The sequence below is a fragment of the Microtus pennsylvanicus genome, chromosome 8 (genome assembly GCF_037038515.1).
Source record: "Microtus pennsylvanicus isolate mMicPen1 chromosome 8, mMicPen1.hap1, whole genome shotgun sequence".
NCBI lineage: Eukaryota > Metazoa > Chordata > Mammalia > Rodentia > Cricetidae > Microtus > Microtus pennsylvanicus.
The window spans coordinates 80,708,196-80,736,015 of NC_134586.1; the positions used below are offsets into that span (position 1 = coordinate 80,708,196).

General features: G+C 37.4%; 1 protein-coding gene across 5 annotated transcripts in view; it reads right to left on the minus strand.

Moving 5' to 3' along the window:
• Grid2 (glutamate ionotropic receptor delta type subunit 2) overlaps positions 1 to 27,820 on the minus strand; it is a 1,369,063-nt gene that overhangs the window by 583,717 nt on the left and 757,526 nt on the right. The gene's annotated exons all lie outside the window — the stretch shown is intronic.

Below are 27,820 nucleotides of genomic sequence, written 5' to 3' on the forward strand. Positions count from 1 at the left end.
CCTAGATCAGGCTGGCCTTGAACTTATGGAGATCTTGCAAAATGAGGTGTGGACCACCATGTCTGGTGGGGTATCCATTTTGATTGATGAACTTTGATTATTTGTCACAGGCAAGAAGTAAGCTTAGTAGGCTCTGAACAAATGTGTGTGTGTGTGTGTCTGTGTGTGTGTGTGTCTGTGTTTGTGTGTGTCTAGATATGTGTCTGTAAGTATGTAAGTGCATATGTGTATGTGTGTACATATATACATGCACTTTTGCAACAAAGTTTCCATTGTCACATTCATATTATACATTTTCTAAGACACCTTCTTACAGCTCTTGTCAAGAGCACATAATGAGTGAGGCTGACTGGAAATAAATTATTATTGTATGTTCTGTGGTCCTACTTGTCATGGATAAGAAGGAATATAATTCAATGAGTATTTGTTATACTGTTACATCCTTTTTCAGTTTTAATATATAACTGTTTATACTTGTTTTTAATATTGACATCTCATAATATTTCCATATATGTCCTTGCTCTGAATCCTATGAAATTGATGAGTGATATAGATAATGATTTATCAGAAAAATGAAGGCTTGCTTTCTATTTTCAGGCTTTATCAGCATTACTTTTAGGATATATATATATATATATATATATACATATATATATACATATATATATATAATCACTTATACATCAATTATCATGGTGGATAATGAATGTGACAAATTCCAGTTTCAACTAACAAGAAAAAATACATTTTAATCTTTATATCAGTAATAGAAGAGTTTCTTTTTCATTTTTAATTTTCTTCATTAAATTTTTAAAGCCATATCAATGATTTACTAACAATAAAAATTATTAGAAAATAAGTGGAAATTCTATCAGGATTTAAAAAGGTATAAACCCTACATTTGGGTGTTAGGAAAACCTATCTCTGTATACAATGAAAAGATGCATGCACATATGGAGTAAAACCTTAAACTTAAAATATGGATTAGAAAAAAGTTAAGGCCAAACCACAGATGAGTTAGGCTGAGAGCGTTTCTAAATTCTTAGTGGCAAAAATGGAAGAAATAATTTAGGATTTAACTGCCCTTTTAAAGATAATCTGTACTCTGTGGACAGCTGAAGAAAATTCAAGTATGCAAATTCTACATTACACGTACTTATTGTATAGAAGTTCCTCTACTGCAGGACTAAGTGGTAACATGCAGAGTTTGTGCAGATAGTAAAAGCAAGCTCCTACACCATGGCTTGAAATAAACAGGAGAGCAGAGAACAGTATAGAACAGCAGAGAACAGCTTCTACAAAGAAGAAAGGCAACCATCTCATGGCAGACCATGATGCCATCTTCTGTCGTCACTGTCAGTAGAGAAGAGCTGTGCACTGCTCCCCTTCCCCCAGAAATAGTACAAATCAAAGTCATTTTGGCAGTATAAATTTGAAACAAGGAAAAGTTTACTACGACTTAACTGCAGGTAATCAGTCCCTTTCACATCCTCAGTGGAGACCTCTTTGCTATATGTGTGCACCTGTGTGCCCCTCTGTTCGAGTATTCCACCGACATGCTGCATGTGCATTGGGAGACAGTGTCTTTTAGGACCCTTTTCAGACTTTCCAGTTGGCCAGTCCTCTAATGACTCCTTGCAGTGGTGTTTAAAATCATTTGTCCCATATCTTTCTTTCAAAGTCATGTTCCTGGTTCCATCACCGATAATGTAAGCAGAAGTGATTCAGGACACTTTCAAACCTGCATGCCTGTGTCTGTGTGCTTGTGTCTGTCCTGTACCTTGCAACATGTGGACCAGACCACTGTGACATCATCAGGGGCAATTTGAAAGTCACACTGGCCTTGGTACAGAGAAAAACTTTTTTCACATTCCCCATGGTCACACTGAGATAATAAGAAATATTATCTTTTGGGTCTACTTCTTAAGTAATTCAGATTATCTTGTATAATTAAAAATGATACAAATATCTGCTCTGTACCCTTTTATGATCTTAAATTTTAATTAGCACAATCATAGCCTAATTAGAGCTTTTGTGATTTGTTAAAGTTTTGATCTGAAATTGTGGGGTGTATTTTATACATCTTAGTGGATATTAAACATTTGGGACTGCCATCTCCAAGTGTGTTTTTCTTTGTAGAAGGAAAGCAATTGCTATTTGAATAATACTTGGTAATGAAAAGAGAGAGATGTCATGTCACTTTAGCCAGGCAATGAAGAATATTTGTACAAACAAATCTATGTAGCACCCTAACATCAAGTTTCAAAGAACCACTTTTTCCATGCAAAATTTTATCTGGAAAAATACTCACTAAAGAGGAATATAATTTTCTTAGGTCAAGGTTAATTTGTTCATAAATTAATAATCAGATAATATGAGTTCTTAGATCATTTTTTAACTGAATGTTACAAAAGAAGGCAATAGTTTTAAGGAACTAATTAAAAAGATCACTTGGAAAAGGGGACAAAAGAGGACAGAGATCAACAGCCTAGACCTTAGAACTTAAATCACTGCTACCCAAATAGAGTAGACGCAAAAGTGGAAAATCAAGGAGCTGAAAATCCATTAGAGAATTAAAGGAGGGACAGAGTGAGGATGTAATCCCTCTCCCAGATTACCAGACCCAACTAACAGTGCTTATTCTTAAGGAAGACATGTTTACAGAATGGAACCATGTAGCTGAGTGTAGGTAATGAATGACCACTGGGAATCCAAATCAGTTTGCCTGATAATTTAAATACGATTCATAATATCAATCCCTTTCTATGTCAAAACACTTAAGGTTCAGTAATGCCGTATCAAACTATAGGCATTGTTGAGTTAAAAGACCAGATTCTGGATTTGAGATGTTTTGTTAATTATTCCAAGGCATCTTAGAATTTCTAAAGTCTTTGTTTTTATTTCTATAGTTATTTTAGAATGCTATTAGGGAAGATTGTGTCTTCAATGATGTATTCTTATTGTTAGCCTGACTGGATTTAGAATCACCATGGAAACACACTCCAGGTACATCTATAAGGTTGTTTCCAGAAATGCTTATCTGAGCTGGAAAGACCCATCATGAATGCGAGAAACACCATCCATGCACGACAGGCACAGATCTTTTAACCTCTACTAAGAGATCCTATACGTTCAAAATCAATACAAAGTTATACTGATCTAACATAATGGGAGGCTGGAGAGACAGCTCAGACATTAAGAGTATACGCTGCTAGTGGACGTAGGTTTGTTTCCCAGCATTCACCTTATGACTAACAAATGACTTTAACTCTAGCCCCAGGGGATATGACTTCCCTTCTGGCTTCTTCAGGAACCAGGCATAAGTCTTCACCTCTCTCTCTCTCTCTCTCTCTCTCTCTCTCTCTCTCTCTCTCTCTCTCTCTCTCTCTGTCTGTCTCTCACTCTCTCTCTGTCTGTGTGTGTGTTTCCTGTCTTCTGACACAACCTTACCACTTCTCTGTCAACCTAGCTTCTGTGTGGGAAGAGACTGGATTGTGTTCCTTCTTAAACTCTGTATCAAAACAAAGCTCTCCCTTTTTAACTTGTTTTTTGTCTGTGCTTTTTCTTCACAGCAGCTAGAAAAGCATACATCATTTCTTATCTTTAAGATAGCACAACTCAAATTTTTTGTTTGTTAGTTTGTCTGTTTTGGGGTTCGAAGCAGGGTTTCTCTATGTAACAGTCCTGGCTGTCCTGGAACTCACTTTGTAGACCAAGCTGGCCTTCAATTTACTGAGATCCGCCTGTCCGTGCCTCCCAAGTGCTGGAATTAAAAGGCACGTGCCACCATTGCCCAGACACAACTCACATTTTACCAGTAAACATTTCAAATCAGTGAAATGGATTAAGAAACTGGATTGAAATTCCCATCTTCTTTTTCTTCTTGGTAACAGGGCTGCTTTCATATCCAAGCATGTCAGTGTTACAATCATGAGGTATCGTTGTGTGGATTATTAGTAAATTTTAGTTGTAATTTTAAAATAAAATATCAAAAAACTTAGGTCATTATCAAATAGTGAAGCGTTCATAATTCAATAACAGTATTTGTTACTATGATGAGTCAGAAAAGCAGCCTGAAAGACTACATCACTCCTGGGCAGCCCAAAGCAAAGAGCAAGCTGAAAGGAACACAGCAAAGCAGAGCAAAGCTGTGGGTGGGAACAGCAACTGAACCCAGCTGAGGAGCAGGAAACAGGTTTTCTTGATAATCTGTTTCGATCTTCTCACTATGTAAGTTTCTTCCAGCATTAGACATGGGCACTTAGTAGTGGGCCAAAAGCGTGTCCCACATACAGGGCGGTGCTATGGAGCCTGGTCCACTTCCACATTTAGCAATGCAGTTGTCACAAAGGTGACCTTCCACCTTCCACAAGCCTGAGCTTACTGTAAGAGAATTCAGCAAAGAAGAAGGTGAGGGAGGAATAATGCCCTGTCAGTGAGACAAGCCATGAGTAAGGACAGACCATCTGTCACTGGCAGGACCTTAGGACTTCTCAGTCTTTAGTCAGGCCCAACAATTTATCATGGTGTCTTCCAACGCTCGTCCTCAAATCTTTAGTTGTGCTAAATAAGACAATCTCATGCAAAGAAATCAACCCCACTGCCAGACTGTGTATCTCCCTGGGATTAAATGCGGAACAGATCCTACAAGTACAGAGGACAATTTAATTGACTAAACAATAACAGCAACATGCTGTTATTTCACTCAAGCTTGTGGTTCAACTCAATTACCCTTGTTTCCTTTGCAGGGTGCTCTGAATATTTATACAAGGGTGGCTGGTGCACCAAAGCAGCCAGGAGAATAGGTGTTTGCTTCCCTATTTTTGCCTATGCCAGGTACAAGGTCAGTGAGAGGAAGGCCTCTGCAGAATGTCTCAAGCCTCAAGACTTATTTCAGAAGAAGTGGACAGAAAGATATGGAAAAGTGATTCCCTCCCTGCTCCTCCTCTGTAATAATATAGCAACTTACATTAGCATTTCTAGAACTGCATTCTATGCAATAGTGTTCCCACAAAAATTGCTCAGTGTTCTGCAATGGAATACACTGAGAAACAGTAGGTTAAATATTGCTAAACACATGTTATAATTGAACTGTTCCTCAAAGTGCTGAACATCAATTCAGAAGAATAATGAACAGGAAAATCATTAATATGGTTTTAGATAATATTGTGGAGTTCCACATTCAGAAACACATCATATGGGATGTCCTTGTTTTTATTGGTTAATAAATAAGCAAGCTGTTTTGGTCACTAACTATGCAGAGTAAAGTCAGGTGGAAAATCTGAACAGAGAGAGAGAGATAGAGAAGAGTCAAGGAGACACCAGATAAGTGCTGAAGGAAGCAAATGCTATGCAGCTGTCCAAGAAGAGAGAGATAAGAAATGACGAAACTTATGATAAAATGCAAAATAATAAAAACGGGTCAATTTAAGACATATGAGCTAGTTAGAAATATGCCTGAGCTGTTGGCCAAACAGTGTTGTAATTAATATTGTGTCTGTGTGATTATTCGTGTCTGAGCAATTGGGAAAAGAACTTGCAGCCTCTGCTTACAAACATAAACTCTAAATCCAGCATTGATGCTTCCATTTTATTTTATTTATTTTATTTTTGCTGTAACTTTAAACAAACTACCAAGTGGTAAACCTTAGTTTTTCTATTTGTCAATGAGAATAGTGACTATTCCCACATAGTATTTATCATCAAAATAGTATTTATCATCGGGAGGATAAGAGATAATGGAGATACTGGACCATGCCAAGTTTGCAATGAATATCAACTACTAGTGTCTTAATGTATGTATTAGGGATCTCCAGGGTGAGATGTCCAGAATGACAAAATTCCACATGATTTCACAAAGAATCATTGTTTCCTACTGTGGATCTCATGTAATTGAAACTTTTTGGAAACAACAAGCTAGAATCAATGTCAATGCACCCATACATTTGCATAACGATAACTAAAAATTCACTGAAATGAATTAGAAAATTTGCAATCTGATAAGAGAGTTCTACTCTAGATTTAAAGAATGCACAGCCAACAAGTTGTACTGTTTTCATGGGGCAAGAACAGCCAGTGAATTTCTATGTTCACAAACGTCTCAAATCAGACATAATAGTTTAGACCAAATAATGACTAACTTTAATGGTAAGACAAGTGCTGATGCTGCTTGTCTTCCAGTTTATTTTTTTTCCTGTTTCTAAACAATGAAAGACAAAACCAAACCAAATCACTGTTCTGTCCAATACAGTAAAGAAAGAGGGCAAAAAGTATAAAGTCTATAATACCTAAGTGATTTTTATCAAGGAATTTATGGATTAGGGGTAGAAACTCCAACCAGCTGCCCCAGTGGTTTGTGTATGTCAACAGGACCACAGAGGGGTCTGGAGAGCGGAAGCATGGACACACAGGTGCGTCTGCAATCCGTAACTACACACCGCGCTCCACACTGTGCTCTGCTCTTCCTGAGGCTCAGCAAGCATGGTCACACTAAGGTACACTTGAGTGCCATTTCTCTAGCCTGCTTTTTGTTTTTGTCATGGCCTTCTCCCTAGCACCCAAGTACGGGGAGGCAACCAAGTGCGAGTTCACGTGAGATTTGAAATCCCAACTCGATCCAGCAGATGGCATCAGACATCCTCCTGTTGATCCTGGACAGCAGGGACTGTTCCGGAGACCACTGTCTTGTCTGGTTCTCCTGGGCTCAGCATGGCGCCCTGGCTCTTTGCACTATCTGCCATCCCTCTCTGCCTTTTTCTTTGGAAGCTGTGCTCTGATCTTCCAGCTGGAAGACCACAAGTACTTCCATCCAAATCCTCTTGCCATTACTGCCAAAGTTATTGCATAAATGGATTTGCTAGATTTATTGTTTCTGTTGTGCACTTGGGTCTTCCCACATCCCCTGGGAGATGGAATCCTGCCACCGCTGAGAGTTGGCCAGCACTGCAAAGTCAACTGTTTCTCAAAGTGTAAAGATGGGTGCTGGTGCAAGGAAATGTACTCTGCCTTCATTAAACGGCATACACCATTTTCTTCTGTCCTGTATGACTCAACAAAAACTAAACAGTGATTATAAGTAAACTCAAAATCTCAATGCTTTGGTGAGAATATAAAGGTTTGAAAATTATCATTAGGTCAGTGGAATACTGTATTATTGTTTCTACTTCTTTTTTAAATGTATTTTGGGTTTGTCTGTTTGGCCTTGAATTTACTACGTAGCTGAGGCTGACCTTGACCTGATCTTTTCCCCAGCTCTCCAGTGCTGGCAAACAGATGGCTGTCTCATCACACCTGCTTCTATTTTTAATTCTTTTGGAGTTTCTATTGACAGAGTAGGATCCTTGTATCTTTGCTGTGTCAATCAAAGATGGGGAACCAGAGACTGAATCTCTGAATCTGGATTCTTTCTCAAACATTCTTTAATATATATATATATATATATATATATATATATATATATATATATATAATGTATATTCATAAATAAAATAAAATTAAAAGTGTTTTCCTACATGGGTGTCTGTGTAACAGGTGGATATCTAGAACCTGTATAGGCCAGACTAGGTGGTTGGATAGCCTGGACACATAATTACAGGCGTTTGAGAACCACTAAAGAATTAAATCCAGATTTTCTAAAAAATAGTCAGTGCTCTTAACTGCTGGGGCATTTCTCTAGGTCCTGTGTGTGTGTGTTTCTCTATATAATCCTGGCAGTCCTAGAACTCACTATCTCTAGCGAGCAGGGTGACCTTTAACTAGAAGAGATCCTCCTTCCTCTACCTCCTGGATTAAGACCTGGGATTAAAGGCATGCACCACCATGCCCAGCTATCCTCTTATTTTTTGAAGCAGGGTCTCTAGTTGCATGTCAATGTCATCGATTCACCCAGGCTCCCTGGCCTAGTAAACTCAAGGGATCCTCCTTTCCCTATCCCCCACCCCTGGCTTTGGATTTACCTATACAGTACCACCTCTCCTACATTTGGCTGTTTACATGGGTGCTGGCCACCTAACATCAGGGCCTCGTGTTTGTACATGATGCAGTTCGCCAACAGAGCCCTCACAGACCCCAAACCTGCCCCTCGAAGTTCTGTTGAAGAGCCGCTCATCCACTCCTCTTTCACCACAGTCTAACATGCTGACTTTGGGAACAACTAGGAAATGCCATTAAAGTGTTTATTTACTTTTAGTAGCTAAACGATAATTGGTAGGATAAATTAGGATAAATTAATTGTGATTGACAACATAAATGAGTGAGCCGTTAGTGGGAGTTTGATCAAGATTTAAAATGACAGTTTGGGGGCAAATTAACACTTAATTTGTAATATTTATAAAGTTCTTTCTTCTAGGTTGAAGCAAAGAAAGAAGAAAGAGAAGGAGAGGGGGAAATGAAAGAAAATAAAAGGAGAGAGAATATGAAAGAAGTTCTCAAAGACAAGTGGTTGCTAATGACCAGAAACACATACAGCCCTTCACACAGTGAACTTTCACTTCCTTGGGCTTCTCCCTTTGATTTGTTCTTTATCCTACCTTGGACAACTATTTTTCCAGTTGTAACTTCTTTGTTTCCTAATAATATCTATTGTAACTGTACTTACGTAAATAGTTGAGATTTGCTGCATTCTGTGTACTGTTTCATTCCTTTTTTTAAGTTTCCCAGGGGTAAGGACAACATTTCCATTACTGTAGTCTCTTCACTAATAAGTAGTGGATAGCAAGATTTCTACAAATCTGGTGCCAAGGTCAATACAGAATTTACTAAATGTAATTTAGTAAACAATTTTTGTAGTACACCAGTAATCAAATGTAAGTATTTCCTATATGTTATGCATTAAATAATTTTACACATATAGATACTCTGAATGCTAAATATATAACATACACACATGCTTCTGTGTATGTTTGTGGGTAATTTTGTCTCCCCAAGAAAATTATATGAGTATAAAGAAAAAGTTATCTATGTTTATATATGTTGCTAAATTCCTGTAGGATCTTTATCTTTTAAGCCCTTTGATGTGACATTTACATAAATACACACATACACACATGGGCTGAAGACGGCTCAACTGTTAGGAGCTTTGGTTACTTTTGCAGATGACCCAGGTATTCCAGATCCAATATGCCAGTTCACTCTTTACATCTAGCTCTTGGGTATCTGAAGCCCTCGTCTGGCCTCTGTGAACTCTATACTTGCACTGTACACATACATATGTGCAGTCAAATACTTGTAAAATAAAACAATAATAATAAATAAAAAGAAACTGAGGGAACGAGACATTGAGTAACTACCTGTAATTATAAGATCAGACATAAGTAGGAGGCAATGATTTCAAAGTTCTTTCATATGAATGTGTTCTCCTAGCTCTCTTTCTCAAAGTTACAAAAACTTCTAGGCAGTTTTTCAAAATGAGAAGTATAGCTGAACTGATGGCTGTCTGTAGGGCACAGCAATACTCATCGCTTGCATCCTTTTCTGTTTACTTTTAACTCTATATATCCCTGAGAGGTAAGGAATAAACTATTAAAGAATTTGGGTAGCTAAAACATAATTCTCCTGTTTCAGCACATGCCCATTTTGTGCTGATCTGCTGTGAGGGAATAAGTTCTTTTTTAGTGATTCTCCGACCTCACATTCCTTTCAGGATGTGGACAATCTGCCGCAGCCATCAATAGATTAAAGCCTTCCACCACATCTACTCAGTATAAGCACACATTTGTTTGTTGTATACAGTGTCTATTTGCATGTATTTCCTTACCTCATCCTTATCCAAAGGAAGTTATTACTGCAGTTTCACCACAACAGAACTTTACAATGCCAGCACACAAGGAAGGCTCAAATGCTAGTAGAAGACAAATTGGAAAAAGATTTCCAAGGATTATGCTAAAGAGTAAAATGACAAACATCAAATGTCTACATTTGGCAGCTAATGGCTTTATTGCTATTCATATAGTAACTTTGTGTGAAGCTTGATTCTATCCTGCACTACTCATAACTCATCATCAGTGAAGGTGATTGCTTCCTATTCCCCATTATAAGGCATATGTCATTCAACATTTGTTTTCTTTTAGCTTATCCTGTATTGTATCAAGACTTAGGGATCTAGAAGTTTCAAAAGTATCATAATACATTAGTGAATTGAGAATCAAAAGATGTAAATCTCATAGGTTACTAATTGTCCAAAGGGGAAAAAATGAAAATAAAATATGTGAACTTCCATGGCCATCACCTAAACTATTTGTGGTGTCTGTCATCCTCAAGTGTTTATGTTTACTTGAAGTTTGACCCTTAAAGTCGTGAATCAGTGTTTAAAGATTTCCATTTTCCTGCATTTTAAATTCCTGAAGCCTTTCTTTCTGTACAAAAACAGCCGTGTAGTTTACAGTAAAAATAAGTGTGACGGTGTTGGGCTTGTCAGCAATGGACAGGGTCCAGAGTTCTAAGCAACTCACATTCTGCTCTTTGATATTTCAGGATGATAGATTTGAACTACCTTTTCTTAAAACTGACTAATTACCTTAAGGTGTATCTTTTTCAGGTTTTCTGTTGCTGTGAAGAGACACAAAGACCATGGCAACTCTTATAAAGTAAAACTTTGAATTTGAGTGGCTCATTTACAGTTTTAGAGGTTCAGTCCACTATCATCAAGGCAGGCAGCATGGTGGCATGCAGGCAGACATAGTGCTGGAATAGTAGCTGAGAATTCTACATCTTGAAGGCAACAGGATGTTGACTGAGTCCTGAGCATAGGAAACGTCAAAGCCCAACCCCACAGTGACACACTTCCTCACTCAAGGTCATACCCACTCCAACAAAGCCACAACTCCCAGTAGTGCCACTCCCTATGAGATTATAGGAGCCAATTACATTCAAATTACCACATGATATTAGAAATTACTAAAAAATAAGTGCCTCTTGTAATTGAGGCACCAACTGGTATCTTCTCAAACAAACTAATATGATATGCAGAAAATAATTTCAATATTTGACAAAGGAACCCATGTCATGCTCACACTAGGCACACACATACAAAGTCAGTTGAAACATTGTAGTGATCCTCTGCTTTTGTTAGTTTTAGCTTCATTTGTTCTTAAACATTTTACATAATACACCCAGTGTGTCCATATATATAAATCCATTTTTCCTACAAAATGAACAGTGCTGCCTTAAATGTCATTAATGTATCTTAAAATTCACTATTCTCTTTCTTAAAAGTAGAATGCACACTGCCTAGTAAGGTGAGAATCCAAACTGCCTAGGCTCCTGGATGGAGGTGGGTGGTCCTTAGACTTCCCACAGGACAGGGAACCCTGATTGCTCTTTGGGCTGACGAGGGAGGGGGACTGGATTGGGGGAGGGGGAGGGAAATGGGAGTCTGTGGCGGGGAAGGGACAGAAATCTTTAATAAATAAATAAAAAACAATACAAAACTAAATAAAAAAGAATGCACACTGCCTGTTTTAGGTGTTACTGAAAATAAATGATTTATACCTTTTAACAGACCCTTAAATTGGACTGCAAATTCTTTTTTATGCACACACAATTTTATTTGTCTCCCATTCTCCAAGGCATTAACATCCAAACTTCAACCAGTTTATCAGCCTATCTTCCTAAAACGGTCACAAGTACCTTTGCTCATTATAGGTAGAAAATTGGACAAAGCTCAACAGGAGCAGATGGTTCCCAGACTTCAGATTTCTGCCTTTCCCATGTCAGAAGTGAACAGAGCACTCCTCATTGAGAGAAAAGTAGCTAGGACATTGTGGGTATGTATCACACCCTAAGTGCTGCGGGAAAACTTAAACTCTTCCTAGAAATGGAGCAACACTGGGGATTGCTGACATCAAAATTGAACAAATGAGGATGCAAATAAGTGCCTTCATCTTCTTCCTTCTAGTAGGGTCTTTCTAAAAGGCTTAAAGTCTGTGCATAGCTGGACATCCATTCCTTCAATGAAAACATACTTAAATTTTCATCCAGGGAACCTCAGAAGTCACCCAAAGCATAGTTTAACTTCCAATAATGGACACACGCAGAAGCAAGCAGCTCTTCTGATTTACAACTTTTGATGTAACAAGCTTAATGTCTACCAGACAGACCATGATCGTCGCCCTTCTTCACCTCCACACCTGAAAAGAAACATGTAACCTGTATAGAGGGTGCATGAATATATTTGGGTGTGGAAAACAACCCTCTCATCCTACTTTTCAATAACCAACCAATACACAGTATCTCCCTTCACCCTACAAACTTACCCACTTTCAGCTGATCCAAGGCAAGGTATTAAATTTCTTCAAATTCTGGCTTCCTTTTTAGTTGACTGTGCTTTGAAGCATTTTCTTTTGTCATAGACTGGCTATAGTATAGCTTCAAGGCACTGGATAAGAAAACCTTTTCTTGGTTCCTTCCCTGAGGAATATTACTCAGGCCGCTTCCTACAAGGATTTTCTTCAGGTAGAGCAGCAACTGTCCACTTTTATAACCAAATCTTGGTAAGACATCCTTGACCAGCTTTTGTCCATACAATTTCTCACTGTGCCTTCTAGAAGTGCATCTGGAATGAGCCATCTCTACTGAAATGCTTGTCTTGGGATGGGTTCCAGTGATTTAAACTGAGTCAGTCTTCCCACTCAAAACACATAATTTATTATATGAAAAGACAATGGTTCCTAACATTAAGTGAGAATTTTAAGAACAAAATTCTTGAGACATTAAAGTGACTCATAATCTATTCTAAAATAGCACTTTCTATTGAAAACTGCTAGTGCACTCTCAAAATTCCAGGAAAACTGTGTACAGTGTATTGGGAAATCATTACACCATCGAGTCGCATTTTAAGATGTATGGGAACCACCTAAATCTCCTGACCCATTTGGAAATCACTCTGCTGGGCCCACAGCAGAGTTAAAGATCTGGCATGAGGGTTGTGAATGTGCTTCTAATAAGTGCTGAGGACTCTGTAGGTGATGCTGGTACCATCCTTTTATAAAGATGTCAGTCATGGGTGAACAGCAATGGCTGGCATGGAAGTACTTCTATTGATGAATTTAAGAAAATCATTAGATTTTTCAGTGCTTCTGAAATGACCAGAAACAGTGTTTCTGGAAAGGTTTGGATGAACTATTCTGATGTGATTCCTGTCTTAAGAGAACTACACTGGGTGCTGATCAGGAATATGGAAGGTTTAGTGATGTCTGCCAACATGCACAGGAGAGTGCTTCAGGAGCAGCTAAGGACAAGCACCCTCCCAAAGATGGACAGTATGAAAAACCTTAATTTTAAAAAATACTTCATTTAAGCCTATATTTTAAAAGAATTTATTCGTAGACAACTTCTTGAAGCACACTAAAACATTGTTATCAATACTTCAATAATTGCATCGCAAACCACAATCTTGCATCAATTATTTTGATTATACTTATTTTATGTGTGATAATGTGTTACTATTTACTAAAATTGAATTGCCTATTTGTAAACACCAATAATTTTATTTCATTGTCAATTTTTGTCTTTCTTCTTTCATCACAGGTATGTATAAGTATGGTACATCTTCATTACAATAAGTCAGGTATGTCTTCATTACGAGTTATCAATTATACTTTGAAATACATCATTACTTATTGTATGCCATTTAAAGTTAACCAGCAAATATCAGTTCTGTTAAGCTATTAAATAAATTATATATAAAAGCTTGCTCCAACCAATTTCTTTGAGAAAAGTGAAAAGAGTCACATTCAGAAGATCGCTAAATGCATTCTGCCCTCTAGTCAGCTTTTATTCTGAGTCTCATCCAGAACTACACCTTGTGACTTAGGAGTCTCCCTCTCACTACCCTAAGCCCATTAGTGCTGAGTGATAATGCCAAAGTCCTTAAGTCATAAGGTCACCTAGAGATATGTGTCAGTATTTCTCTGGGCCACTTTAAAAAGATCAACGAAATTCGGATCTCCTGTACATTTCATGGCTTATTCAAATATTTTGCATGATTTCATAAATACAATTTGATATCACAATTTGCAGTTTACTTAGGTTGGAATATGAAAGAAAAAAAAGCCAAAGGCCTGTTTGGCAGTGACCCTAGGGCTTCTTTTAGACTCTAAAACGTGAGCTGAAAACAATTTACAGTGCTATGTCCCACCAGTGTTCTACAATATAAAAGTCTGAAAGAATCCTAAAGAGATGGACTGATGAGCTTAAATACCTTCCTAGATGACACGATGACAGACATATTAGAAGATTGTCTTCATGTGTCTTAAGACAGTAATTACTTTTGTGAGAAGACAAAGAACGAATTGAAGAAAATCCAATCTGTGACCTAGAAATCACAATTGTTAATGTTTTGTGTGATCTGCTTGCTTTGTTTGTTATGATGCTTTAAAATGGCTACACCTTATTCAGACTGAGTGCTCACTGACTAAGGAAGCAGGGTAGGCAATATGTCCGTTTCATATGGTTGCTTTCACAGACACACGTAACTCACTGGAACTACAATCTGCATGACAGTTAGCTCTGAAAAGTGTCCACAGAGAGAAAAATTCCCTTCCCCTCTTTTGGTATGGAGGACTGGAACCAGAACCTCATTCATATTAGCTCAGTGCTCTAATTCCTCTGTGAGACAGGCTGATCTTTTTTCTTCATAACCAAATGATAAAAATAAAAAAAGACAGGCTGATTTGCATCTTTATAATACATGCTCTGAACAATCTCCTGAAGTGCTTATCATCCCAGCTCTTGATCAAATATTTTAGAAGGTAATGTATTTACTATAGGAGCCTACATTTTTCCCCCAAAGAATTTTGACCAATAAAACATTATATATTTTTAGTTTCTTTATGGGAGTTATAAACTGTTTTATAAAGCAGAATTTTGGTGGCTGTTTGCCTTGCTTTGCTGAAGAGTAAAGAAGTGAAAAGTATGTTTCTTATTCAGTTCTTTTCTAGACAAACTACCGCCACTCTTTTCCAAAACCATGGTTGTTTTCAATAGACACTACTCCTAACAAACACTGAACATAATTCACTTGTGACTGATCTTTAAACAAAAAGTATACGGGGCAGAATATAGATAATACAGACATATTAGAAAGGCAAGGGGAGACACTGATTGGCCTCAGAAAATAGATGTGTAACAGAAAAGTTAAGTGGTTGCAACATTCCATTAAAGAACAGAGAGTTAAAACTTTTCTGAATCTTTTTTTGATAAACAAAATATAAACTTTGACTTTATGAACCTTACAGAACAATACTCTTCTGGAGGAGACATTGTCTGACACAGAGAAGTGATACACTAGCACTGCCTGGCTCTTCTCAAAACAGAGCTTTCTTTAGCTTTGACCTGCCCATGCTTCTTGGAAATGCCCTGTAGCAGGATCCAAGTCCTTATTGTATCATGTAGAAAGTATGGGTCCCCACACCATCTCTGAGGTCTTTATGTATACTTGGAAACCTGGATCCCAACACCAGACCCTTATCAGTCTCTACAGGGGGTCTGTTGTAGTTCCAGTGAATTCTGCACCAGAAGTCCAGTCTTTATGTCTTTTTCAAAGGAGTGAATCATGACGTGTCCTAATTAGGTGTATCTACACTCGCCAGAAACCTCCTACACTGTCCCACAGAGGAAAACCACTTCTCAACCCAATTAAAACATAATCTTTTCCTTTATATTGCAAGAAGAAAGGTGACATTAATCAATAAAGGAAGGCAGGAAGAAAGGAAGGGAGGAAACTAGGAAGAAAAGAGGATAAAGGGAAGGAAGGATAGAAGGAGGAATGAAGGAAGGGCTTGAAGGAGGGTGGGATATAAGGGGAAAGAAAGGGCAGAAGGAGGGAAAAAGGTAAATAGAGGGAAAATGGAGAATAGAGGGGGGGAAAAGAGAGGAGGAATAGAGGAAGAAAGGGAAGAAGAAAAGGTAAAAGGGGGGGAGGTAGGAAGAGAATAAAAATGGAGGAAAGAAGAGACTGAAAGATTCACCTAAGAAATTATTCTAGATGTTCAACTCCCAGTGGAGAAACAAAAGCAAGAAGAAAAACAAGATAATATGTCTCATCCACAAATGGTTAGTCCTATAAAAATTGTTTTCAAAGTAAATGATGTGGAAGGACTTTTACAAAAATAGGGGAAAAAATCTATCTACGTTCAAACAACTCAAAGAGATTATATGCAAAGATGACAAAACCAAAGAGCTAGATGAAATAAGGATGCAAAAATATAAGAACAGAATTTATTTTTAAAAAGTGGGCTTACTAAAGACAATAAAACTGAAATGATATGAATATGAAAAGCTCAGGCAAATAAAAGTTTCAGTGGACATTCTCATCTATGTAGTGAACTATAATGATATTCAGGTATGGAAGACAAGACAGAAGAATCAGACCATACCTCCCTCCCAAAATGAAAAAAAAATCAATAATGACAACTATAAGGCATGAGTCAGCTCTAGGATATCATGAACAGATTTAGTATTTGGATTATTGGAGTCCAAGGAGAGTTGGAATCAAAGAAGAATACTATCTCAAAGACATTAAAAATATTTTTAAAAGCACCATGGGAGAAAAATTTTCAAACCTAAAGTAAGAGATGCCTATCTAGATTTAAGAATCCTACAGACTACCAAACAAGAAAGTTAGAAAAGAAACTCCCCATAATTTCCTTAAAATCTTAAAATCACAGACCATGAGAAACTCTTAGCGACTCTATATTGAGGATGAGTGCTTAGAATATACAAAATTATTTTTATAAAATGAAGAGACCTCTAAACACTAAGAAAATAAATAATGCAATCAAAAATGGGCTGTGACACAGAAAGATTAGTTCTCAGGAGAAATACAAATGGTTAGTGTGATGAGTAAATAAGAATGTTACCCATAGTCTCATATATTTGCAACTTATTCACCAAGGAATGCCACTATTTGAAGGATTAAAAGGATTAGGGTTTTTGGCCTTGTTGGAAGAAGTGTAAAACAAGGAGTGAGTTTTGAGGTTTCATAGTGTCTCCATAGTGGTCGAACAGTGACTAAAACAAAGCTGATATCAGAGACAGGGGTATTGCTGTAACAGGCCTTAGCCTGCTGTTTGTCAAAGGAATATGGAAGACTTTAGGTGGCAATTTAATCAAATTAGAAAAAGTGGTTGTACACTTTAAATGAGGTTTTAGTGAGCTATCCTTGGAAGAACATGACAGAAAGTGTAGAGGAAATATTCGATTGTGATGGCCCAGTCCAAGGAGTTTCAGAAAGGAAGAATATTAGTAAGTGGACTAGAGATCATTCTTGGGATATTTCAGCAAAAATATGTGGCTGCTTTCTGCTCTTGTTGGAAAAATCTGCCTGAGGATAAATTGAAGATAAATGTAGAGGAGATTTCAAGATAGTCCAGTATTGCCTGTGTCTTGTGGTTATTAGTAATCCTTTTTATGCAGATCTATAATTGAAAAGAACCAGCTGAATAACAGTTTGAGAAGCAAAGGAGCACCAGGAAGTGTAATGGAGCTTAGTGTTCATGGAGATGCAACACTTCACGGCAAGCCTGATGTGAAATGCAGTAAAGGGAAACTGACCTCAGAGCAAGACCCTGCCCAGCTAAGCTTTGAACTTGTGAAAAAGCATTAAAGAAAAAGCTTAAGTAGTGATTACAAACATGAAAAAGAGAACACCGATATCAATGTAATTGAACAAGGAACCCATGATCTCATCCCATCAAGCACTTTGCAGCTTCAGCAACATGGTTCTGAGTTTAGAGTCAAAGACACAAAAAGAGTTTATGGTATCTCCCTCCATTGCTAAGGAAAGATGCAAAGGCCAGGCTTATGTCAAGGGTATCCCTGTATAGAGGCCTAGGAGGGTATTGGGTGTAGCTGTGATTGTGTTGAAGACCCTAAGATGATGGAGATGTCAAAGTCGTAGTATACCTGCCAAGGAAAGCTGCAGACTAGTCTATGTGTGTAACTAGACTAAGAGAGAGAAAGACATATGTTGGAGTCAAAACAGCTGAACAACTCTGGAGGTCTGGAGAGCCTTTTGATATTAGACAGAGAGATGTAGAATTAATAGTTTATTTTCTGGGGTTTGGAATTGCTTTGGACCTGTATTTCTCCACTATGCTCTTTTTTCTCATGCTTGGAATGGTATTGTGTACCATTGTATGTTATAAGTATTTTTGACTTTGATTTCACAGTGGATTATAGTTAAGAGATTGCCTTGAGTCTCAGAAGAGATGCTGGGTTTTGAACTTTTAAACACTCTTGAGACCATTAAGACTATGGGAAATTTTGAACTTGGACTAAATATGTTTTTCATTATGATATATCTATAAGCCTGTGGGGTCCAAGGAGTGGAATGTGGTGCTTTGAATAAGAATGGCCCACATAAATTTAAATACTTGAATGCTTAGACTGCAGGAATTGGTCCTACTTGAATGGATTAGAAGGATTAGAGACTTTGTTGGAGGTGTGTCATTGGAAGTGCCTTTGAGATTTCAAAAGGTGATTCCAAGGCCATTGTCTTTCTCTCCATGATGGTGTCTTAATCAGTGTCACATTTTCAAAGACTTTCAAAGTTATATTGCCATTTTCTTTTCATTAAATTTACTTTATAAAAATGATGATCTCTATAAATAAAAAAGAACTATATCAAAGATCCAGTCTACTCAATAAAAGTTGTAATTAAAAATTGAGAGGAAGGGAAAAAAGATCAAAAGATGATGTCACTTCAAAGCTGGAAAATGGGTCATTTGGTTAAGTCATGAGTGTTCTCTCTTCTTACGATCTATCTATTAGAAAAGCCTTCTCTTTTGGTTTAAATATGACCTTAAGAAACTTAAAAAGGAAGCTTTTCCAGCAAGAGGTGTTCACGGACAGTAAATAAATGGTATTTTTAAGATTCAAGGTCAGTGTGATTTGAAACTCAAAGAATTCTGGCTATTTGCTTTTTGAAAACAAAATTTACAGACACCGTCAGCTGGTCAACCAGTATGACAAAGGTCTATCCTTTTGCCAAATTCCAAACAGTAAAAGGTATAGTAAGGGCTAGATAAGGATAAATTTTCTCTTAAAAATGGTATTAAACCTCTTTATAAAGTTGAGGACTACTTTAATTTATTGAATTAATAATGGTTTTCAAGATGTCATTTAATAAAATAAAGAAATTGATATTAAATCCTGTTATTAAAGCTATAAATAAAGCCTATATAAACACACTACAATTTTTTTGTTTTAACAAAGGCAAAATGAAAGCAAAAGACCCTTACCTTTCTTTAAGGTATTTTATGTTGCAGAATAAATAATAATAGTTATAGAGAACGAAATTGTTTCACCTCAGCTACACAAAACCTACATGAAAGCCACACTGAGTCTCAAGTTCAGTTGTCATAATATGGTCACCTAAAGTCAACTGAAAATGAGTAGCAACCAGGTCATTGAAATCCAAGAGAAAAATATATAAAAAACAAAGACACTGGCCTTTCAAGTCTACCTATGATTTCAAAATTTCTATTTATCAATATACCCAAATGGTTGTACTCATACATCAGCGAAAGAGTTTCATTAAATGTTGATTTTGAAAAATTCCAAAAGAAATCTCAGGTGAAAACTTTGACAGTGAGGTATGTATGCCAGCCATGGTCTGTATACAAGCCATGTTTTACTTTGCATAACCAAATACGGTGTGAAAAGTTATACATATGTAGTTTAAATGAAAATATTCCATCTGGACTGACAATGCTTCCTCCAAGAGCCAAAGACCATCTAATAAAAACCCCAAATCAAGGCATGAGAATCGCTCTTTTGAGTTGTTAGGACTGTCCAAGTGACTCCTAAAACATAGTCTATTTCTATAGCTGTTCTTTGTCCTAATAAAGTAGAAGATAAGTTCTTATTGCTTAAGACTCCACATACTTCAGAAATAGGTCCAAAAAGTCTCCAAACTGGAATTGACCCAAAAGCCTTCTGTTTGAGGACTAGCTTACAGGATATCAGAAAGTGTCATACAAGTGCCAAAGTACAGAAGTAATCAACAATTCTACCCAGCTGTTATGCCTATGGACCACAACAATAACAAGTATGGCATAATAACACAAAGAATTCAGCAAAGAAACCCAGACCTTTCCAGTAACCAATAGTTCTCTAATTACACTTACGACAGTCTGAACAAGAAGTAAATCAAACCCTAGAAACCTGGTCATCTAACCAGAGCTAAAAAAGTCTTGAATCTTGAAGGAGAACCTATAAGCACCAGTTTCCCAAACCAGCACGAATGCTAATTACATTTCTAAATATTTGCCCTTATTCCCATAGCTAAGTACAGTCCTTATCCCTTATCAATAAACTTTTCCTTGCAAAAATAGAAGTCGTTACAACCACAATGAATAAAAATTCAGAATGGTAAAGATCAGTCCTGAAGGATACATCTGCAGAACAATTCCCACACCTAAGGCTAAAGGGTCATTGCCAAAGAGGGGTTAGGAAGTTATCAGAGTGAAAGGATCAAGGCCTTTGTTGAGAAATTGTGTCTCTTAGTAATGTCAGAAGCTACACTAATGAAATCTCATTAACATGACTGCCCAAACATGAACTGAACAAAGGCAACAACAATAGCCATTATAAAGGGGACTGAAAAAAAGAACACAAGGCCTCAACCCTACTCATAGAGCCATAGCCAACTAAGGTTTGCTGAGAGAAATAAAAATAGTATTCCCTTGGGATGAACTCAGTGACCAAGCGGTCAGCCCTGGAAACATGTACACAAGGAAAATTATACAGACTGAACTGGGTGTATTTAGGTGTTTAGAAATATTTATGTATGTACATATAGGTATGTAACAATGATTGATGAAAAAAGAGTCCATGAAGTGAAAGAGAGTAAAGAGGGGCATAAGGCAGGGTTTAGAGGAAGAAGCGGTATGGGAATACTATACATTATAATCTCAAAAACAGAAAAAAATAATAAGACTATTTGGAAAATATTTTAATATTGAAACAAACAAGGGAAGAATTTCTTCCTTTTTTATAGAAAAGAATATAAAGAAACTAATTTATTTTTGTCTTGGCCTAGCTTCCAGGAATTTTCATGACTGGGGTAGTGGGGCAAGGATGAAAGGACAGACAAAGACAAAGGAAACCTGGGATCAAGAGGATTTGTCTCTCTGATTGAGAAGTCACTGCAACCCTGGAAGCTCAGTATGCTCATTAAATACATTTGAACAGGGAGATGGTTATTACTTACAGCTGAACAAGAAACCAGATTCAGCTAAGCTCTGTAGGTGTAGTGTTTGTAGGGGAGCAGTCCTCAACCTATAAGCATCTGTGGGGGTATCACGATGGGCATTTTCTGTACCCACTGTCAGCATTTTCATGCGAACCAGAAGAAGTGTTTGTTATCCCCATGAACCTCACCTGAGAAAGTATTTGCCAGTACTTTGGGTAAATGTGTTGATGGTTTGATACTTGACATGACTAGTTCAAGTCAACAACACATGCCCACTCGAGACTTCACACATTCATGGCTTCCTCTATCCCCATAAATTTCTTTTCAATAACTAGTTTTAAAAATAGTTAATATTTTACTTATTATAAGTCACATTTTAATAAAATGAAAGCTATTTTAAAGTACTAGGTATGTATAGTTGTAGTAAATGGAAATTTTAAAATAATCCTTAAGAATATGGTTCAATAGAATATACTTATTGATTCTTTTTTCTTTTTGTTTAAATTATTTTTTATTTTATGTACAAACCCCAGTTTCCTCTCCCTCCCCTTCTTCTGCCTCCCCTTCCCATCGCATCCTCATCCACTCCTAGGAGCCAGTAAGGCCTCTTCTTCATGGAGTCAGCTCAGTCTGGATGCCAAAGAGGAAATATTTCAGATCTTCTGGGTAAGAAGGGAGAGGATAGGAGATGGGAATAGAGGGATCAAGAAGGCCGAGTTAAGGGAGGGACGGAGGGGTAGAGTAATGAAAGAGATAACATTGATTCTTTAAGAATTTCAAACACGGAAGGGCAGTGGTGGCACATGTCTTTAATCCTAACACTTGGAAGGCAGAGACAGGTGGATCTCTGTGAGTTTGAGGTCAGCCTGGTTTACAAAGTTAGTGTCAGGAAAACTATGGCTGTTACAGAGAGAAATCCTGTCTTGAAAACCAAAAAAGAAAGTTTTTTAATACATGTATGCAATGCATATGGATTATATTCATCCCAACATCTTCTATTTCCTTCCAGATCTACCTCCCCTCTTTATTCCCTCCTTCCAACTTTATTTCCTGTTTAAAAAAAAAATACATATTTATTTTACATTGCACTGACAAGTATATGTTGAACCTAGGGTCTTATGGGTTCTAAACAAAGACTCTGTAACTGACTGTATCTCCCCCACCCTCCACCAAAGCACAATGTTTTCTAAATAAATTTTAAATGGTGTTTAGAAATAACAATCAATCTACTTCAAGACCCAACAATACCACTTTTGGGTATATACCTGAAGAATGCTCAATCAAACCACAAGGACACATGCTCAACAATGTTCATAGAAGCATTATTCCTAATAGCCAGAATGTGGAAACAACCTAGATGCTCCTCAATTGAAAAATTGGATAAAGAAAATATGGTACATTTATTCAATGGAGTATTTTGTAAAAAGCAATGGCATCACAAAACGTGTAGGCAAATGGATAGATCTAGAAAAAAAAAACATATTGAGTAAGGTAACCCAGACTCAAAAAGACAAATACGGTAAGTACTCACTCATAAGAGAATATTAGAGGTTAGGCAAAGGATAACCAGGCCACAATCCACAGCTCCAGAGAAGCTATGTAACAAGGTAGACCCTAAGAGGGAAACATGGGTTGCCCTGTGAAGGGGGAATAGATGGGATGTCCTGGGTAAACTGCGGTGAGGTGGTGGTAAATGTGAGGGAATGGGGGATGAGAGCATGCGAGAATGAGATGGTTGGGGCGGGAGAGGGGCAGAGTGGGAGAGCAATGTAAAAGATCTTGATAGAGGGAGCCACTATGGGTTTAGAGAGAAACCTGGTGCTGTAGAAATTTGCAAGAATCCACAAGGGTGACACCAGCTAAGACTTCTAGCAATGGTAGAGAGGGTGCTTGACCTGGCCTTCCTCTGTAGTCTGAGTGATGAATACACAAACTATCATCATAGATCCTTCATCCAGCAACTGATGGAACAAGATGCAGAGATCCACAACCAAGCACCAGGCTGAGCTCTGGGAATCCAATCCAAGAGAGGGAGGAGGGAATATATTGCTCATATACGAGAAAGGGAGGTAAAGATCACAATGGAGAAATATACAGAGACAGCTGAACCAAGTATTTGGAAATGCAAGAATTCTCGACCAACAGCTGTGGAGCTTCCATGGGACAGAACTAGGCCCTCCATATGTGGGAGGCAGTGCTGAAGCTTGGACAATTTGAAAGGTTCCTGGCCATAGGAACAGGATCTCTCTGTGGTGCATGACCTAGCTTGTTGGAGCCCATTCCCTATAGTCGGATGCTAAACACAGCTTTAATGCAGGGAGAAGGGGCTTGATCCTGCCCCAGATTGATGTGACAGACTTTGTTGGCTCCCCATGGGGGAGCACTTACCCATTGGGAGGAGTGCATGGGGGTGGGCTTGAGGAGAAGAGAGGTGAGTGGGTGGGAGAACTGTGGTTGGAATGTAAAATAAAGAAAATAACAAAATACAAACATATAAAAAAGAAATCACTGTGAAATATAATTAATGTCTGTGGTTTTAAATTGTGTTTTTAAAGCACCATATTTAGTGTTTATATTCTGAACATTAAATATCTCTCTATGAAAATAAAGCAATATCAGCTACCTCTATTGCTGACCTTGTCCTGTGTCTGTAGATTAAAAAATCAATTCAAGCTTCTGCAGTCAATTAAGACGGTGATATCCTATAGAGAAGGTTGATTATTTTCTTGCTGATTTTATTACCTTCTTTAGGAACAATGACACTTCCCACGGTAGGCAAAAACATCTTTAGGAAACCACTATTCTGTCATAAAAAAATTCTTTTGAAATTCACAGCAACCAAGTGTCCAAATGTTTCTTTGCTATGGAAAGTAGAGCTTTTTAACAGGGAGGCAAAACAAAGGCACTGTTTGAATTTCTTCTTGAACTCTCCTTCCACATACATGAGGACCTGGCTTAAATTTAATACAAAAACTTCAGTTAAAGATAGGCCAATCAAAAACATCCTTTACTCAGATGATTTATTGACCATAACAACCTTCAGATATTTGTTCAACTAATCCTGGCTGTTTTCAACCTTTTCCAGAGAACAACTGCTCAAACCATGCAATTATTCACATTGAAAAGATACTGGATCTCCCTTAGTGCAGCTATGCTTTTCTGCCACATGGCAACTTCGTAAATGAGTATCTGGGGATTTGATATTCTTAAGAATTTGTTCAGCTTTAGTATCTTGGGGAAATATGAAACACTGCCTGTAAGATCTGGTTTTGGAGACAACATGGTTATAGAACTGAATCCTGCAGAGGAACAAAACTGAATAACACAGATAGAAAATGTCCTTCCCAGGGGGGCTAAGTGGTTCTGTTCTCCAATCTCCATGATTCCTTATGCATTCTTTCAGGCAAGTGAAATTCTTTATAGCCACGTGAATTGTTTATAGCCTAGTGAGCACTTTACTGTGGTGATCAGATACCATTGCTCTACTGCAGTGGTTCTCAACCTTCCTAATGCCACGACCATATGATATAGTTGCTCATATTATAGAGATGCCCATCTGTAAAATTATTTGATCGCTACTTCATAACTGCAATTTTTGCTGTGGTTACGAACCATAATGTAATTATCTGATATGCTACCCCCAAAGGGGTTGGCACCTACAGGTTGAGAACTACTGCTCTACTGTACCCACTTTTTTCCTTTCTGACTAGACACTATCCTCTGTGTGTTTATAATCTGGAGTCGTTTTCTCCAGCACATGTAGCAAATCCTCAGACCCTCACAACATTCAGTGGATGTTGGCATTGGGTGTTTATGGGGCAAGCTTCTCTTTTCCTGTGTGTTTATAATCTGGAGTAGCTCTCTCCAGCACGTGTAGCAAAGCCTCAGACCCTCACAACATTCAATGGTTGTTGGCATTGGGTGTTTATGGGGCAAGCTTCTCTTTCCCATCTACAGCTCATTCCCCACTTCTTAATCCCCAATCCATGATGTAGATTTAGGTCCTTACTACATACTTGCAGCACCTGTTGCTTCCATTTTATATAAGAAGCCTTATCTACGAAAAGAACATAGACTAAACAGACTTTTGATGCTAAGCTTATCTCCAACCCTGCTTTTTTGATGAATAGTAGTTAGATTTTCTTTCCACATATTAAGACTATTACATCATTATTAGTAAATGGGAATAATGCCAACTTTTTGGAGTGCTTTGTGAACAAAATGACCGTTCATGTGTTCTGACCCATGTTGTATGAGAAAATGTTTGTTTTCTCCTACTTTCTTTTCCCTTCTCTTTAGTTGTTGGTCCTAGGAGAAGGACTACTATTAATTAAATGCCTAGTGGGCCTTCACCATAGTACTTGTGTGAGTGAATCAGTCAACAGGTGCTTTGAGGTGTCCTTGATAGTCCCACATTGCTCTCATTGACTGTAAGGAAAACATGTTTATTACTTGAAGAAACCCTTATATAAAACCCAAACTAGGTCAGAGCTATCATTTTATAGTATTGAAAAAAACATTATGTCTATAAAAGGACCAAAACATCATTATCTTCATCTTATGATATGCTGCTGGATTTCATGGAAATATATAAACTGGACAGGCACAGATAAAAGAAGCAAAACTGACATTGAGGCACAAAAACTGCACTATGTGGAGGATTATGTCTTCCCTTATGCATCACCTCACTGCAGTTTTCCGATGGATAATTGGGAAATTGGGAAAATTGCAACATTAGTATGCATACATAGTTAGACTTTGGACAAGAATTTTGAGAAATTCATGATTATTTAAGATAAATAAATATTCGATTTTGTTAGTTTGGCAAGTTTTTGCTTTGGCTTAATTAAGTTATATCAAAGACCAGAAAAATTCAGGAACTACCAGTCAGTTTCCCGGGTTACTCCAGTAATTTGCAGTGGTTGTGGGTGCTTGAAAACACCCAAGTTGGGATGCACTAAGTAGGTCCTTTTGCTGAGCCCAATAACTTGCATTTCTAACTCTTCCTGGTGATGCTGAATCAGGGACCACAGGGAGAGGCCTGTGCACAGAAAAAGTATTCTTTTGGGGGGTCAGAGTTTTCATTAAATTCTAGCAACAATTTCAAAACGTTGTTGTTTGTAAGAGCAGGTGCATGTGTAAAAGCTCGAAATTTCTAATGATTCAAAATATTGCTGTTTAGCCCAAAGCTTCGGTAGAAACTGTTTCTTTGCAGCATTGGCCCCTGCTCTACCAATGTGATCAGGAGGCAATGATTAGAACTGTAGAGTAGTCAGAAGAGATGCATCATGACTTCAATGGATTGTGCTTCTCAGTGTTGGAGAAGTGTAACATAGGAAAGGATTTTGTGACCGATATGAAGTAGAAGTTTGACAAGAAATACAACTGCAATTGGTCGCATTGTTGAGTGGAACTTCAGTAGTTATGGGGCACATAAAACCAAACAATTCATTACTTCTACCTGGGTCACGTGGCCATTCTGCTCACAATTGGTTAAAAATATGGACTGTGCCAAATACCCAGTGATCCATCCAAAAGCAAGGACTTTACTGTAGATTCTATGTACTTTTGATTGAATCTTCAGCCTTGCAAAGAACACCATGTTCTGAATCTATTGTGTTTTGTACAGGGAATCATCCTTGGTAAAAGTTTGTGGTCATACAATAATTAGTGAAGCAGCTTACATTTGTATGTATTTTCTAGTCCATAGTCATGTGCCTCATTTTTTTTATTCCTGTAGACCATTCCTTTAAAAAAATAACATTCTGTTGGAGATGCAAATAGATAAATAAATAAATCAATCTTGTTGTTTGACATGTGAGCAATCTGTATATTTATAACATCTGTGCTAAATTTAAAGGCTTTAGGCATGTCATTAAAATCTTTGATTTCTGATAATGTAATATTATCTCCAAACTACATCTATATAAACAAAGTACAGAGAAAATTCAACTTCATACTAACTAGGAGTTGGTTATATGGCTATTTTCAATCACTTTCTTCTAATTTGATCAGTTATATATTCAAATTGATAATTCAGTCTATTTCAAGGATGATAAAACATAGTTTGCTTGAATAGGATCTTTTCATACATAGAAATCACATATAAAGAGTTTTAAATTTGATTTGAAGTTCATAGGGTGTACTGTAGAGATACAATATTAGCATATTTTTAAAGCTGTAAGTCTGATCTACATAGCAAATTATTTTAAAAAATAGATTTTGACAATTTAAGAGGAATTTAAATAAGCCTTCATGAGAGACTTCAAAGAATCTACATTTTAAAAAGATCATTATCCAGCGTACTACATCCTAAACACTGGAAAGTGTAATAGCACTTTGAATTTGGATGAGAATTGAGAGTATTTTAATGCCACTTGAAATCTCCAATGACATATCAAGTGGTATGTTTATTTTGGTAAGAGGTATATGAAATACGTGGTAAAATTTACTGAATTCTCTTTGTGCATTTACCTCTTGACAGTATCACACAACTGTAATTTGTAAGCATCATAAATAATTACATTCTTTTAAAGAAGTTTTATCAACTACATTTTAATGACTAATCTCAGTTCTCCAGGTGTAAAGAACAGATCCTTGTTCGCGCTCTCTCTCTTTCTGCTCCTT